This window comes from Uloborus diversus, unplaced genomic scaffold (assembly GCF_026930045.1).
Source record: "Uloborus diversus isolate 005 unplaced genomic scaffold, Udiv.v.3.1 scaffold_355, whole genome shotgun sequence".
Classification (NCBI taxonomy): domain Eukaryota; kingdom Metazoa; phylum Arthropoda; class Arachnida; order Araneae; family Uloboridae; genus Uloborus; species Uloborus diversus.
In genome coordinates, this window is record NW_026558522.1 from 72,871 (window position 1) to 84,980 (window position 12,110).

Here is a 12,110-nt window from a genome sequence, read left to right on the forward strand (position 1 = left end):
ACATACACATACACACACATACACCTACACACATACACACGCACACACACATACACATACACACACGCATACATACATACACACACGCATACATACATACATACACACACACACAACTACTCACACATTCATGCATACATACAGACACCTACACACACACAAAAACATACACACACCTACACACAACTACCCACACATTCATGCCTGCATACAGACACAAACACATATGCCTACACACACGCATACACCATCCCCCACACACACAAAAACACTCATACACACAACTACCCACATATTCATGCCTGCACACAGACACAAACACACATGCCTACACACACATACACGTGCCCCTACACACAACACACACGCCTACATACACACACTCGTGATTGCGAAAAACATAATTTGAATTCAAGATGTCAAAATTCATTTTTTTTGAGCAATCACGATTGCTTATTGCTTTCATTTGACTGTCCTTCGCGTTACGGTTCCTTTTTCAGCTTGGACCAGGGCTGCAGCACCACCGTCCACCGGCGGCGGCGCGGCTGCTCCTGAGCACTGTCCCCCGGAATCCACTTTTGCCGGGCGGTGGCGTCCATGTCCTACACACTCCCCTACGTGCGCACGCCTTTACACACATACACATGCCTATGTGCACACACGTAAGCCTACACACACAACTATACACACGTAACCACCCAGGAGGAGAGATATGCTTGGGGGGGGGAGCCATTTCTGGAAACAATAACTCTAACCAGTAGAGTCTTGTCGCAACTCGTGATTGCGAAAAACATAATTTGAATTCAAAGTTTCGGAATTCAAATTAGAATTAATTGGGGGAAGTAGGTCACAGATTTTACTTTTTTTTTTCAGTTATACTCTTTCGAAAATGAAGATAACACGCATTAAAAATTCTTTTTGCTTCGACAAATCGATGACAGCAGTTGACGGAGAGAAATAGCACGGGAAGAGAAAATCCAATTCACTGTTACTTGCTCACATTGACTTTGGGTAAAATTAGTTTAAAGTCATCCCTCCAGCCCACCATCAAATACAACAATGAATTAAATATGAAATGATCAGTAGTAAAAAATGCTTTCAAACAAATGGTTCACCGTTTTAGAAAATCTTTATCTCTATCTTTATCTTTTCTTTATTATTATTATTATTATTATTACTAATAATAAAGCTGAATGTCCTCTGTCCGGATCTCTGTCTGTCAGGATCTCTGTGACGCGCATAGCGCCTAGACCGTTCGGCCGATTTTCATGAAATTTGGCACAAAGTGAGTTTGTACCATGGGGGTGTGCACCTCGAAGCGATGTTTCGATAATTCGATGTGGTTCTTTTTCTATTCTAATTTTAAGAACAAAAATATCATAAGATGGACGAGTAAATTACGAAATTATCATAACATGGAACCGTAACATGGGTACAAGCCAATTGGCGAGAAAATTCACCATACATTATTTGTGAATATACAGGCGAACCAAAAGACCTTTTAATTTTCTATTACGGGCAAAGCCGGGCGGGTACCACTAGTTTAAATATAAAAGAAAAAAAGAAACTATAGATTTCTCCTGGCAACAACTTTGCATCAGTCGCAAGCGGGCAATCCCCCCCCCCCCTTCTTGGAAAAATTCGAATTGACGGGCCTGGTAACAATATAACTTACAGCAGGGAGAATGAAACACTATTGGGTCATTCCATTGTCAAGTGATCCAAAATTTGGGAAATTTTTTCCCTCACCCTTTTGTATTTCTTTGAAATTTGGCTCATCGATTGTACCTTTCGAGGTAATCAAAAGTCCAAATTTTTAGATTTTTATCTCTATTATTTTTTTATTTATGACACTTTGATTTTTCGAAAAACCCTCTTTTTTTCATGGATGTTTGAACATAAAATGGACGATAACTCAGCACCAAATATAGATAGAAAGATTTGGTAAAAAGCGTTTTAAAGTAATTAGTTGCTGTTTAATTGGATATGCAACATGACTAGTTTCAGAAAATTTTTAACTTTTGAAAAATGAAATTTAAATTTTAAATTTAAATTTCTCAGAAAAGTTATAATGAATTTTTTTAAAAAAATTCTCAAAAATTTGTGTGTATTTTATTTTCATTTGTGCAAAGTTTCAAGTTGTGATCTCAATGGGATCATATTTTTATGAATTTTTAAATAAAATTTGACTTATGAAATAATGACATTTTTCAGATTCTAACTGGTTAAATATGGGGTTTTCTTACTGGGGATGGTCTAGTAAGTAGTAATTGATCATGATTATGTTTGAAATGAGCTAACATGAATTTGTAGATTGGTAAGCTCCCCCCCCCCCCCACCACCATTTTTAATTTTTTTTTTCAAAACATTTCGAAAATTAAAATTAAATAAATAAATAAATAAAACAAAATAAATAGTAAACTTATTAAAAGTTGGTAAATAATCTTCTTTAAAGGAAGAAAAAGCCCCCTCCCCCCAGCACCACCACTTTTAATTTTTTTTTCCAAACTATTTTCAAAACGCAAAAAATAAATAAATTAATAAAATAAAACAAACTGAATAGAAAGCATATAAAAAGCTGGTAAATGTTCTTCTTTAAAGCAAGATGAAGTACATTCCCCCCCCCCCCACCCACACATACGATTAACACTATAATAGTATCACGCCTCACCTGACGCTCTTTTTTTCGGACCAAGTGTTTCTTTTTCAATCCGAACTTCACAAAATTTACTTGATTAATTCACTATTTGATAAGGAAAGTTATGATTCATTTCATCCCCTACCCCTGCGCCAACTTTCAATTTTGGAGGGAGGAAAGAAATAGTTTGCCCCAAGATCATAGCAAAATAGGAGTGTTCCCCCCCCCCCCCATTTTATTTCATTCTTTTCACACTAAACTAAAAATCAATCTAAATATCAGATCATATGTCTGTCCGCATAAAACTAAACGTCTTTCCACACATTTGAAGTGCAGCTGTTTTTTTTCTTTGCTTTAATGCTAGCTTTCTTTTAATTTCAGTTGTAAAAGAGAGCATATATGTATCTCCGCATAAAACTGTCTTTCTACAACATTTGGAGTGCGGCGGTCTTCTTTTCTTTAATGCTAGTTTTCTTTTTAGTTTCAGTTGTAAAGGAGAGCAATGCAGCGAGATCTATTTCTGCATATATTAAAAGCAGTTATAGATCAAACAAATTTTGCTAGTTTGAGCATAACCTTCCATGTTGTTAAGCTTCATTCCAGATTGCTCTTCCCCCTCCCTTTCCCCCTCCCCCTATCGTCCCACTTTTCGGAAGAAAAAAAAAGCTGCAAATGAGTGGTTCTATTTGTCTGTTAAAGTTTTTCTGACTTTTAGTTTTTATGACCCCCCCCCCCCCGTTTATAAGCCTTAGTCACTGCTGATGTTTAGCAGCGTGCATCCCAGTTTATTATGATTATAACTCTTACGTGCCAGCTTTTTTTTTTTTTTTAAATAGAGTTTTGAAAGAAAAAAAAAGATAAAAAGTGGTTGTGTGTCAGGGGGGGGGGTACCAATCTACAAATTCATGTCAGCTCATTTCAAGCATAGTCATGATCAATTACTACTTACTAGACCATCCTTAGTAAGAGAACCCTATATTTAACTAGTTAGAATCTGAAAAATGTCATTATTTCATAAGTCAAATTTTATTTAAAAATGCATAAAGATATGATCCCATTGAGATCCCAACTTGAAACTTTGCACAAATGAAGATAAAATACACACAAATTTTTGAGAATTTTTTTAAAAAATTCATTATACCTTTTCTGAGAAATTTAAATTTAAAATTTAAATTTCATTTTTTTTAAATTAAAAATTTTCTGAAATTAGTCATGTTGCATATCCAATTAAACAGCAACTAATGTACTTTAAAATGCTTTTTACCAAATCTTTTTATCTATGTTTGGTGCTGAGTTATCGTCCATTTTATGTTCAAACATCCATGAAAAAAAGAGGGATTTTCGAAAAATCAAAGTGTCAAAAATAAAAAAATAATAGAGATAAAAATCTAAAAATTTGGACTTTTGATTATCTCAAAGGGTACAATTGATGAGCCAAATTTCAAAGAAATACAAAAAGGTGAGGGAAAAAACTTTGGATACTTGATATGGAATGACTCTATTATGGAGTGGTTAGATTTGAATTACTATATTTGTTACAAAAATAGGCACTAGACGGCAGCACTACATTTTGCACCTGCTGAATTCTGTAAATTCTCACGAAAAAGAATTATATCAAAATGTCCAAGAATTTTTTTTAATTTTTCCGTACCTTTTAATGGTAAGGAATTTGATCTAATTATTTTATCTGAAAATATTCTTTTATTGAGAGTCGAAGTTAAGCGTTGAGAAAAGCGAATTAAAAATACTCAGTTTATTCAATTTAATTTAAATTAAATTGTATTATTTATAATTTTTAGGTGATGGAGAAAAAAGTTTTTTTCTGGAAAGTAAAACAAAATCAGCTGATAATTATTTTGAGACTCTATAAGCGTTTTATACTTTAAACGTACTTTTCTTAAGGTGAAAAAGTTATCTGAATATGACGGCTGAGGATATATGGAAGAAAATGAAGTGAAGTTAGATATTCATCAATAGATGGCAGCACTAGTAAAGCTTTGAAAGGAAAATGTTAGAACTTGGCGCACTTTGATAAATTTCAAATTGATAAAGTGTTTATTAAGGAAAAGTTACCACTCAGGGGAGCCCACAGGGGGGGGGGGGATTATGGCGCAAGTTGCGCCATCAAAATTGGGATTGTTTAAATTTGTTAAAATTATTTATTTGAATGTACTTATTGCTTTTTTTAATTTCATTTATTTTATTTTATTCTGTTTACATTTTATTTCATTTAATTATTTAGTTTTTGTATGTGTGTGTATGTCATTGGCGTAGCACAAAACTTTTCTATTAAAATGATAAAAAAATAATTATAATTAAAATAAAAAATAAATAAATAAATAAATACAAATATTTTTAAAAAATAAGCGAAAAAAGGGGGGGAGGAGACCTAAAAAAATTAAAATTAAAAATGGGGAAAGAGGGTTGAGAAAAACTTTGCGGGGGGAGGGGTAATTCGCGCCATTAAATTAGGGGGAGATGGGCACGCACCCCAGTTACCGGTAACATCCGGGTTGTGCCATCTAGAGCACCTATAACTGGAGAGGCCCACGCATCCGCCATTTTGGAGCAAGCGTACAACAGGGAAAGCTACCTTTATTGGCAATCCTTCGCCAAACAGGGAACGAGAGAGTCGGAGAGCGAAGGTGAACATTGGCGACATTTTGGAAACAGCTGGCGTCGTTTCCAGGCTGCCAGTCACTTCGCGTGCCATTATTTATCCATTTCTTTTTTTCTTTGTACAACTGCTGGAAATCTGAAGAGCCGAAATCCCTTTTTGGAGCTGTTTACACAATTAACAGTCGAACAACCACCCATTTGACTCAATGTAACACATGCTAAAGAAATGTAAACATCAGCAGCAATGCGAACGCTACGAAGCACTGGATCAAGTGTGCTCCAAAATTTCGGATGCGTCGTCTCCTCCACTATAAGGGACTTAGTGCCATCCAGAGACTCCAGTTTCGTCCAGACGCGGTTCAACTCGTAAATTGAAGGCAAAGTTGAACCGCTCCGTTGCGGCGAGCTCTCGCTTGTGTGCTAAATTTTAATTTAACTACCAGTTTGTTGACACTATGACATCTGCCTCCAGTTCGGTTATTCTAGACTGACGAGTCCATATAAAGACGAAACTGCCGTCTCCGGATGTAATAACCGGGCTGTTGGTTTGTTATATGTTTTCGATAGCATGATAGTTAATACAGAACCGTAGAAAGCTGTTCCGACCTTTATTTAGGTCTAGTAATTATAACAGCAGAGGAAGCATGAAGTGTATATTTTGGAGCGAAATACCAAACCACTCACTTCCCAAAATCAAGAAAAAAATTTTTTTTTAAATAAATGTAATTATTCGGTTCGCATTTATTCACAAATAATGTCCGAGCTTTTAGCTCGAAAAAAATACCCTACGAGCGCTAAGAAATTCTTTTAATTCTCATCAGTGGCGACTAAAAGAACCCTAAATTCAGTTTTTATATCTTTAGTAACGGCAAAACTAAAAATTGCATTAATAGGGCTTCAGTTTTCGAAAATTTCCGGAGGAGAGCTCTTCACCCACCCGAATTTCTCACTCCTTCCCCCTAACATCGCGGAAGAAAAGATAAATTTGAATTTTCATTTTAGAGTCTCATCGTCAAAAATCTTCCGGTGGAGCCCCTAAAACCCTTTCCCTTCCCCTGACGTTCCTAAACATCGCTTAGCAGTTTCGAAAAATGATACCCAAACACAGCTTAGCAGTTTCGAAAAATGCTCCCAAACATAGCTTAGCAATTTCGAAAAATTTCTGGGAGACTGCATCCACTTTCTACTTTTACCCTTAAAATCGCGTTTTTAAAAATCTTCAATATCACAAAGATGGGAACATCTCGAATCCTAGCAATTCTACTAACAAAGCCTTAGATGCGTTTTTAGGACATACTTTCGTAACGTTTCTGCGGGAGGGTCCCTGAACCTTTTCCTAACATTACTGCAAAAGATTGTCTGACGTTCCGCCTGCTAAGATAGCAATTAAAAAAAATCTTCGAGAGAATGCATCCACTTTCTCCTTTCAACCTTAAAATCGTGTTTTTAAAACTTCAACATCACAAAATTAGGAACAACGCGAATCCTAACAAGTCTCCTAACAAAGCCTCAGATGCGTTTTTAGGACATGAATTTAGTAACATTTCCGAGAGAGGGTCCCTTAACCACCACAATTTCCCTAACATTACTACAAAAGATTGTCTGGAGTTCCGCCTGCTAAGATTTCAATTTCGAAAAAATTTTGGAGGGAACCCCCTTATCGCCTCCCGTCCGTTTGACGTCTCTAAAGACAGCCCGGAAACTCAGCTTTTAAAACTTAGATTTCGAAAACCTTTTACGGGCGAATCCCCAAATCCTTCTTTCAATAAAGTTAGGCTCAAATTAATTGCAATTAAAAAATTAAAAATAACTCGGCAGCGAACCCTTTCTCCATCCGCTTTCCTCTATCATTACCAAACAGTAGGGCCCGATCAAGGCACAGTGGATCCCAGAGAGTTCATAAAGACTCCGAATATATATTTATATATATATATATATATATATATATATATATATATATATATATATATTTCTTACTTGAAAGCAAAATTTGCTCGTTTTGTGCAAGATACAATCTGACCTTGAAGCATTCTTACAGTTTTGTTATTCAAGTACAATCATGTAAAAACCACAGATAATAGAAAAATTAAAGAAAAAAGAAACAATATTTAGTTTAACAAATATTTTATTTGTATTCATTTAAAATCTAATAAGTTCAAGCTCTATTACATATAAAAACAATGAAATGGGGACAGGCCCGACGGAAGGTCTTATCAGCCTAGTCGGAAACTAAGGGCCGGGGGCTTGGGGGGAGGCGGTGACACTGACGCCAAAAAAGAAAGAAATAAAAAAGAAAGGAAGAAAGCAAAACGTTAAAAAAACTCCGACTAAGAGAAAACATAAAGATTAAGTAAAAATTACTCTTTTGGTATTTATTGTTGTGGCACTTAGAATAGAGTTAATTGTTTTCCAATAAGCAGTTTTTATTATTTTTCTGTTTTCCCCCTTTTTTCTCCCTTTAATTTTTTCTTTCTTTTTTTTTGGGGGGGGGGGGAGCAGGGGCCCGGTGACATAACTGACAAGGGGCCTGCCTTGAAACTCTACGGCCCTGAATGGGGGACCTAAACCTTGGGGGCCTATGCGTAAATCAGGTCCTGCCAATCAGACAGGGGTGCCCCAAGCTTAAACTTTCGAGAGGACGGAAATTCTCTATTTGCCGAACAGTGCTCCAAATTTTGCCGAATCGTCAGACAAAATTGCCGAATAAGGAAATTTTTAGAAGGTCAAAGCGACCTCCAGGTACCTCCCATCGGACTGCCTCTGCAAACAGAGACTAACGTTGCGCTTCAGTTACGAAAAATTTCCGGAGAGACCCCTGGAATCTTTCGCTTATCTTTACCGAAAATATCATATACTGTTAAAAACTCGGGGAACTTTTATGGTAAATATAACTGTAAGAAGGAGTGTCCACTGTACCGAAAAAAAAAATTACAGTGAATCGTACCGAAAAAAATAAACGATTGCAGAGCCAATTAGTACACCACGTGACTTACAGTGCGAAATACATAAACCGTATTTCCCCTCTCTCAATAAGTTTCAACTCGTATGGCGGGCAGCAAAGTCACATGCCAATCCGATATCAAACCTGCTGCGCGTATTTTACGTTCCTCAACTCTCGTTTATTCTACCGTAAAATTTTACTGTAAAATTGGATTTTACGGTAAAAGTTACTGGCAACATGGATGGATGCAGTACCTTTTACTGTAGAATTTCAGGATTTTTTTTTTCAACAGTGTAGGATGGGTCTCAATGCTTGTTGTGCCCCTGACTTCAGTTGATAATAAACTTGCAGTGCCTACATACATAGCTTCAGGAGCGGACTGGCCCGACGGCCTCCTGCCTATTCGCCCTCAAGACTGAACACCTTTTTTTAATTAATTTATTTATTATTATTTTTTTTGTGCACATTTTCTTTTTTTTATTTATTTATTTATTTTTTGAAAAATGTATCCTTTTTTTTCTGTTTTTTGGTGTGCAACTTCCTTATTTATTTATTTTTGAACTCACAAACCTGTGAGACTTCACTTCGCTTTTTCTTTTCTTTTCTTTAAACTTCTAACGTGTGTATCATTGTTTTTTCTTTTTCTTTCTTTTTTTTATTTGTTTTTTTTTTAATTATTTATTTATTTATTTATTTTAGCTTTCTGTACTTTTGCTTGCACTTTCTTTTTACATTCTGAACTTCTTTTTGCACCTTTTTCTTTGCGCCCTTTGTTGGCCAAAGTTAGCGCCCTCTTGCGGGACATAGTCCGCCCCGGCATAACATTAATTAATTAATTTTCTGGTGCATTCACCTCGAAACAAGGTCACTTCGGTGCTGTTTTTCTATTTTCAGGAAATCCCTCGCAAGCACCCGACCAACAGGTGAGACCTCCAAGGATGAGGGAATGGAGCTGTTTCGCCACTCGCTGGTTTGCAAGTTTGGGTACGTAATCGGAGCGTGACTTTAGTGACGTCACCTCACTCACTTTCGTTTCAAGACATCGAGTTAGAAAATGAAAAATGAGCAGGGGTGGACCATTCTAGGGTCTGATTACCGCACAGCAGGGGGTGCCCATTCCCCCCCCCCCCCCCCAAGTTCAATGGCGTGAATCCCCCTACCCCCCACTCTAAAAAATCTCAACTCTTTCCCTGCTTTTATTCTTTTAATTTTTTAGCTCTTTTTGTATTTTATTTACTTTTTTCAAAAAATAATCTTTTTTTCTTCATTTTTTAGGGTTTTTTTTTTCATTTACTTTTTTGAATTTTTTTTGTATTTATTTATTTTTAAACAATGACACACACACAAATTAAATAAATAAATACAAAAAAACATTATAATTTAAAACAAAAAATAATAAGATAAAAATAAATCAATTAATAAATTTAAGTAAATAAAATTTTAAAAAAAAACCTCCCGCCAAAAAAAATTTTTTATGGCGCAACTTGCGCCATAATCCTTCTTTGTGGGCACCCCTGCCGCGCAGCCCAATTAGACCAGGGTTTAAGGCCTTATCTTCCGAGCTTTTAAAATAATTTTTAAGATAATTATTAAAAATTGATGATTTATTAATTAGGAAAAAAAATATTTTGATACTTGATGAGCATTTCTCTTATTTAAATGGTTTTACATCAGAACAAAACCTTTATTTCTTGAGAATTTCATGCGAAAAAAACATAGCTACAAGGTCCCCCCCCCCCCCCCAAAAAAAAAAATAAGTTGACCCCTAGTTACGCGACTCAACAACGACGAATGGTTGGCACGTTTTGCTTGAAACAAGCGAAAGAAACCTGATTTCATCCAATGCTTTGCCTTAAAATCTACCACGTGACGAATGAAAGTCTGCATTCTCTCCATTTTTATCCCATTCTCGATGCTATAAAGGCCTTTTTATGACTCAAAAATCAAGCAATTTCCAGTGGAGGATCTCTCCCCTCCCGTCCCTTGTCTAATATCATCGAAAATAGCTTCAAAATTTGTTCTGAGAAAGGCGAGCTCCAGAATTTCCAACCCTTTCCCCCTAACATCACTCAAGATTACTTAAAATTGCATTTTTAGAGACTCAACTTCAACGTCGAAAAATTTCTGGGACAAATCCTCAATCCTTTTCTCTTCCCCCAACATTGCCAAACATAGCCTTTTTAACATAAACAATTATTTTAGGAATTCATTTGAGGCAGTCTACAAATGGTGTCAATCTTTGAGGGGGAGAGGGTTCACGAAATTGTGACAGTTTGTGACAAGGAGTAACAAGAAGTGTGACATCAAGTATTTTCTATAACAATATGCTTATGAAAATCAATGTGACCTGTGATAAAGGGGGAGGGAGGTAAAGTGAAGGGTGACACTAGGGAGGGGTTTCGTTGAAAAAAGTGTGATATCACACACACACACATATATAATATATCGTCAGACTGTCAACAGTACACAAAACACTAAAGCCTACCGGACAGTTCTCTCCGTTTATGAATAGGTAGAAAATGATGCAATTTTTAATGTAATGAATAATAATATCTGCACGCACATAATGAGGTCGTTTTCCAAAATTTTAAAAGTATTTTTTTTTTGAAAGAGCATGCTTAAAAACATAGGATCTGATCATTTTTCAAATAATTTATTGAAGTTTAATATTTAAAAAAGAAAATACTTAAATCTCTGAGCTTTCATTGTTTACACTTCTGTCGTGTGACATCACAAATGGTGAAATGTCATTCAATGTTGCCATTCACAGAACAAAATATTTAATTGACATCTTTAATCACGTGTATTGACAACGATAGGGTTGATAAACAAGCGTAGAGCGCAATTTTAATTCGCTGCTTGATTATCATAACGTAGAACCGTGGTAGAAAGATGCGAAAAAATGCATCATTTGTGACGTCAACAAGACCACGCCTTGTTTGAAAAATCGAACATTTTAAGAAATTAATTTAAAAAAAAACTGTTGGGAAAATGAAAGTATTTTCTGGGTCCATGTAATTTATTGTTCATTCTATTCATTTCAATGACTAAAAGTAGTACTTTTGACTGAAGGAAAGCACCCCAATGGAAGGATGTGTCTAGGACCAACGGTTGTAAAAATATAGGTCGTTCAAATTAAACTGCGAGGCTGCACTGTATTGGATGTATCGTGCATTAAGTTGAAGTATGATCGATAATTTTTTTCTTTGAACTGATGTGATTTAAAAAGCTTCGAAAATCGCGTGCACGCAATACAACTTCAGTTTCTAAATATACGAATTCCAATAAACAAAAACCACAGATATTTTGCATAGGAAAGCAATTTCGGGCCGTAGGAATGGTGCATTAATGCCCTATTGTCCTCAATCTTTTGCGTTATTGAAGGTGGACTGTATCATTAATTAGAGAAAAAGAATTTAAGGTTTTTATTTTGTGTTTTGACTTAGAATTATTATGAACTCTTTGTTGTGATAAACCTTTTAATAATTTTAAAAGTTTCATTTTGATTGTTTCTTCCTCCGTCCCAAATTAGTCGCTGCATTTGGGTAGAAAATTTTGTCCCTAATTAGTTTTTTTTTTTCATGTCAAAACTTTTTACCAAATTAGTTGTTGCATTTAGGTCTAAAGTTTTGTTCCGAATTAGTCGTTTCATCCCATGGTTTCATCTAGGTCGAAAATTTTATCCCAAATTCGACGTTACATTTAAATTGAAATTTTTATCCCAAATTCGTCGTCACATTTAAATTGAAATTTTTATCCCAAAATAGTCGCTACATTTAAGTAGCAAATTTTGTCTAAAATTAGTTGCGCAATTTAAGTCGAAAATTGTGTCCCCAATCAGTTGCCACCCTTTGATCGAAAATTTTTTTTCCAAATTATTCGCTTCATTTAGATCGACAATTTTGTCCCAAA